The sequence below is a fragment of the Anolis sagrei genome, chromosome 3 (genome assembly GCF_037176765.1).
Source record: "Anolis sagrei isolate rAnoSag1 chromosome 3, rAnoSag1.mat, whole genome shotgun sequence".
NCBI lineage: Eukaryota > Metazoa > Chordata > Lepidosauria > Squamata > Dactyloidae > Anolis > Anolis sagrei.
The window spans coordinates 155,074,875-155,080,874 of NC_090023.1; positions in this window are offsets into that span (position 1 = coordinate 155,074,875).

The window sequence follows — 6,000 nt, forward strand, 5'->3', positions numbered from 1 at the left end:
CAAGCGGGTGCTGGAGCAGGGGAGCCTTCAGGAAGGGATGGAGGAGACTGCTGAGAAAGAAAGGAAAGGAGGAGCCACAGCTTGCCTGATTTACAAGGCTGCTACACACCGCTCAAGAAGAATGCCACTCCTCCCCATTAGTCAAAAAGATCCATGTGCTGTGTTCTATATCAGCCAAGGCTGCTCACTGCCAGTGCCATGCATTTGACAGCTGAATCCCCCAAATCCCTGGAATTTGGGACACCAAAATATTGTGCAAAGCCCTACTATCATTCCAATTTCTTGCAGATGGCCAATTCTCTCACACCAGAAGCAACTTGCAGTTTCTGACACGACAAAAAAAATTAAAATTAAATTTAAAAATTCCAATTTCTGATAGCTTTTACTAAGGGGGTTGAGGCGAAATCAGATCCGTCATGTGGCAGGAGGGATTTTATCTTATTATCACACCACTGCCACCAATAAAAGCAATTCTTAAAGGTTAATAGTAACAATTTCATGTTCCTATAAAGACTAAGAGCTAACTGTGGCACCAACAAGAAAATACTGTGTAACCGTCCAGTTTGTGTGAACCTGAGTTATCTTTAAATAAATATTTTTTGTTTAGTTCAAGTACTAGGACTTGTGTCTAATTATTAAAGAGAAGTTTCTCCACAAAAGAGAAGTCAGAAAGATCTTGGGGAGCTGAATGCAGTTGTGTGGCATTGAGTTACACATATTAAAGAGGCACAAACAGGTGTATTAAAAGTCTTACACAATTCTCAGCCAAGCCTCTAACTAAGTTTGAAATATTCAGAGCATTTACGCATGTGCCTGTGGACATTACTGTGTTACTTTTGAAAGGAATGAATGAAGTTGACAGAGGTGCGATAAATCATGAAGGACAATAATATTTTCATTTACAAATAAGGGATTTTGTATTAGCATTCCTTGTACAAAAATGCTTAATCTTTTGTGCTTTATTTTCCAACCAATGTTTGTGAATGGATGTAGGAATCAAGAGCAAACAGTGTAAGTAACAGGCGGGACAAGAGCACCTAACTTGCTAAAATGCATGCAGAAAGGATTATGCTTGACTTGTACACTGAAAATCACAGCCCTGGCATTCTTTATTCACATTCAGCTCTACATCTCTTTGACTAAAACAATAGTTGCCAGGCACATGCATTATATTTTCTCATCTCTCAACAAAAACAGGCAATGACAATCTCTTTCCCCACTGGATGTGTGCCTAAAGTGAAAACCATATAAGTTATCTGATTATAAGCTAGCAAAAATGATTGCCATTCCAGAAAACAACATTCTCCGAAGAAAGATCCTTTAGATGCATCCAATTGGTGTAGGTTACTACAATGCAGCACTTTAACTCCACAGCAATCAACATTACCATAAGACTTTTAATAATTACATCCAATAGCTCAGAATCAGTGGAAGTCAACTGTTTAATAACACTTTTTTACAAAAAACATACAGAAGCAATTGATTTTGAAAGCCTGCACCAAACGAACCAAGCATAAACCTGCCAGGATTATCTGTGCAACACCAAGCGAGAATTGGATAGCAGGAAGGTGGAGTTGCTGTGGTCTATTGTGATTCCATTCTCTGGACCAGACATAATCCTATAGATTGGTGTTCGAGTCTCCATGTGTAGTCATGCTAGGATATAGCATGCCAAGATCACTATGTCAGGAGTAACCTGGGACCTCATGGCATTCATGAAAACTGTGGGCCTATCTGAAGTGGTACGTGGCTCTACTCATGCTGTGAGATTGTTAGCGGCCTTGAGTCCCCATAGAGAGAATGGCAGGGTAATCATCATCTCACCCTTGTTTTCTGTGCTGGCTCAATTTATGAACTGGCCATGAGTGTTTTGGCAGAGTTAAAGCTTGTGCACCAACTGCGCCTCTGTCTTGAGATGACGGATCTGGATATGAGTGTACATGCCTTAAATTTAATTCATTTGCACTATGTAAATCATGCTATTTGAAGACTGTTAAGACATTTTCTTATAAAACCACTGGCTCCACTGGCTAATAGTTTGTTTCTGGACACAGTTAAAGTGCTGGTTATGACCTATACAGCTCTATATGGCTCAGGTCCAGGCTATTGGGCGGACTGTATCTCTGTATGAAGCATATCAGGCTCTCATGTCTTTAGGAGAGGCCCTTCCCTCAGTCCCACTACTATCACTAGTTAGTTAGGAAAGAAGGGAGGATCATCTCTTTGGCCATAGATGTTGAGCTTCCTACTCAAGAAGCCAGAACTACTTCCTCCATGTTGTCCTTCTATGGGCATGCTAAAAGCTTTTCATTTTATCAGAAGTTTGAAGCAGAAAAGTTTTTAAAAATCTCACGCTTTATCTCACAATTCAGCAGCAGATCAGTTGCACAACTTCAGCACTTTCCAGTAGCTTCTTCCTGCACAATATTTTCAGTCAACTGCTCCCACAAACTGCAGTCACTCTGGAACTCTTTACAGGCACTTGAGCACATGCCCGGCCATTGTCAGTTTTACTATTGTTTTCCCCTCCAATCTAGATGACACTACAAACTCACCACAGCACACAGTTATATCTTGTCTTAGCAGTCAGGTTCTTTTAGTAAATTACATAGAGCCTTCGACGAACAGCATCACAGCACGAGGAGAGAAATATACACTGTACATGACTTCCTTATATACGATTCTATACAATTACACATCGCAATCTCTGATTGGTTCCCAACTCATTGACTTAACTCAAACCCAGGATTACATCATTCACAATCACCTGGACTAGGCCAGAACACATTCCCCAAATGAAGTTCTATATACATGACTCAGCATGACTCAGCATTTCCAATAGCAGCCTATTAGCAGTGCATGACTCAGATATATTCCTGAGTCATGCACTGCTAATAGGATGTAATCCTGGGTTTGAGTTTTACATTGTAAAACCTGACCAGGAGATGCTGCATTGTTTTAAACTGAACTGTTTTAAATAGTTCTTTTAACTTTGTTAATGACCCTTTTTTTCCTTTGAACTTGATATTGTCTTTTAAAACTGTGTTTTAATACTGCAATTACATTAATTATATTTAAGTATTTACTTTTTGGATGTCTTAAATTGCATTGTTCTTTTAAATTGTAAGCTGCTTTGAGTCCTTTTGGAGGGGGGAGTGGAAACAAAGAAATAAACCAATGAATAGTTTAACAACAACTCATTCTAAAGCCATGAGATAAACATAAATGCTACTAAGCACCCTCCCATATTTTCTTGAGAGATAAAAAGTCTAGACATAGGGATACAGGATTTAATTCCAATTACTTGTAAAAGTATTAGAGGTTTATAATGTGCATTATTGTCTTCTCATTCACAAAAAGCAATAATGATAAAACCATTTTTAAAAGTAAACAGAATCCTGCACAAGATTGCAATTCAACTGAGTGTCTGCCAACTGCATTTCCATGTCTCTAGAGGTTTTCAGGTATTGCACTGTGCATGTCATCACAATATAACTACACATGCTCAAATTTCTGTGAGAATGTTCATTTTCTCATAGGAAGAATGACTTTTAATCACCTTCTCCTTTCAATCTACTGAGTTAAATGAGTGCAAATGACATTTGCATTTTGAACTCAATTTCTAGTAACTGAAGCAAGCTGAGGACAAAAGGGGAAGGGTTCTGGCATTTTTTAAAAAAGTGATAAACTGGGATGACAGAGAATTGATAATTGCTGCATAATAATAGATAGAACTGAGGTCTTTTCAGAAATGATGCATGGTGGAGACAATTCAGTACCCATATGCAAACCGGGTTCCACAGGTTCGCCTATTCAAGAGCTACATCTCTCCATCATTAGGCTAAGGGCCTCTTCACATAGCCCATGGGGCCATACTATTTTGCCGGCAGTCACTGGCAAAAGGGAAGGCATTATATGGTGGGGACAGGACAAGGCATGATGGTGCCCTCTCCCTGTCCTCATCATATGGTAGAAAAGGCAGCAAAGTGTGTTGCCCAGTCACCATTTTCCCAATCATTTGGGGAAATTGAGAGGAAAGTGTGTTTTTTTGTGTGTAGCTACCTGCATCATTTGAGGAAATGGAGAGGAAAGTGCAGGTAGCTCCATCGGAGCTACCCAAAAAACACCTTCCCCTCCATTGTGAAGCAGGGAGCATCTTGTCACACTTCTCCACATCAGGAGAAATGTGGGTGGGGGCAAGCCAGAATCATCATCTGATGACACTCAGCAGGCCCCATCAACAAACTGATGAACAGGACGAAAAAAGCTCTGTGTGTAGAAGTCCATAGTGAAGCAATCGCATCAGGTGGCTGAGAAAGCAAAAGCGACCACAACGAAAGCAGTCCCCTAACTGTTCTTTCTCCTATGCGTTCCTTCTAATCTGGGGGCCAAAATTGTGTTTGCCCCACAGCTTATTCTTAACTGCTAAACTCCCCTGCAGCTCTTAGATATAGTAGGGTATTCCATTACAATTCAGCAGGCAGCCCATATATGTGAAATGAAGTCGTGGAATATCTTGGGCCTCAAGAAATATCTGGAAAATCCCAAATAAGCCTTTAAGGCCTGCTAAAAGTTTCTCTTAAACATCACTATTACATTTTGTGCCTTGTACAGAATTTGAATAAGAACATAATCTGCTTCTACATTTAATACATTACTGATTTACCATATCTTGTGTAGCATCTAGTTTCTGATAATAGCATACTTTTAGCACAGATCAGGACAAAACGTGAACCATATACAAGAAGAAATATAATTTCTGGGAGTGGAAAATAACATGCACTCACTGAATGCAAATGGCACATTTTCTGATACGCATTGCATTTTTCTGGCCTCTCTTCACACTTCTCCCTGCAATTCTTATGAGAAATTATGTCTTTATATTCAGTAATTGGTGTTTCTAGAGTATAAAAAGACAACTTCAAATGTCTGACTGGGTGCTTTGATTGGATATTTACATGGAGCTGTGACAAACACCTGTAAAATATAAGGCTGCTAGGTATATCCAATTGCGACATGGTGTTTCAAAAAATCTATTCCACATTTAATTTGTTTCTGAATTCTGTAGAAGCAGCATTGCAATTTCATTTTACCTAAGCAATGATTAAAGGGAGTTGAGAGAGTTTGTGGGAGGAATACCACTATAGGCATTCCAGGGGACTCTTTTCAAAATCCTATAAACAAAGCCTTATATAGGCTGGGTCCATAGAGGCCTGGCCTGGATCCAGAAAGATCTGCATCCAGTGTTCATACACAGGATGTTTATTAAATGGTTTGGAAATTTTGTGGCCTTCCAAATGTTCATCCCTTATCAGCCCTTTCCTGCAGAAATAATGGTTAGGAATATTAGAAATTATAGCTCAGCACCTGGAGACTTCACAATTCCAATCATGGGGTTTAAACTTTTACAGAAGCTTTGTATTTATTCTCAACAGTTTGGTTTCTGTAAAGACTTAGGTGTTGCGCTAAAAGACTAAGTTAAACTCTATGCATTCTGTGCGGGTACAAGACTCTTGCAACCAAATAGATCAAAATGGTTATATCATTTGATAAACGGTTTGGGACCCGCCTACCTGCATGACCGCATCTCTATGTACGAACCCACATGATCTCTTCGATCATCCGGAGAGGCCCTACTCACGCTCCCACCTCCATCGCAGGTGCGATTGGTGGGGACGAGGGAGAGGGCTTTCTCGGTGGTGGCCCCTCGACTCTGGAACTCACTCCCCAAGGACATCAGGCATGCCCCAACTCTGGCAGTCTTTAGGAGGTGCCTGAAAACATGGTTGTTCCCGTGTGCCTTCCCAGAATAAGGAATCTCCCAGCAATATGTCCGTAAATGCACTTTATTAATGATCTAGAATTGTCTGCATGCCCCATTCCTCTCTGAAAACTCTATCCTAGTCATATTTCACCTATTCATGCTCAGTGTTATCTTTAAAATTTTAATTATTACATTTGGCCCAGCCATAGGTTTTTTAAACATCATTGTGTTACTGT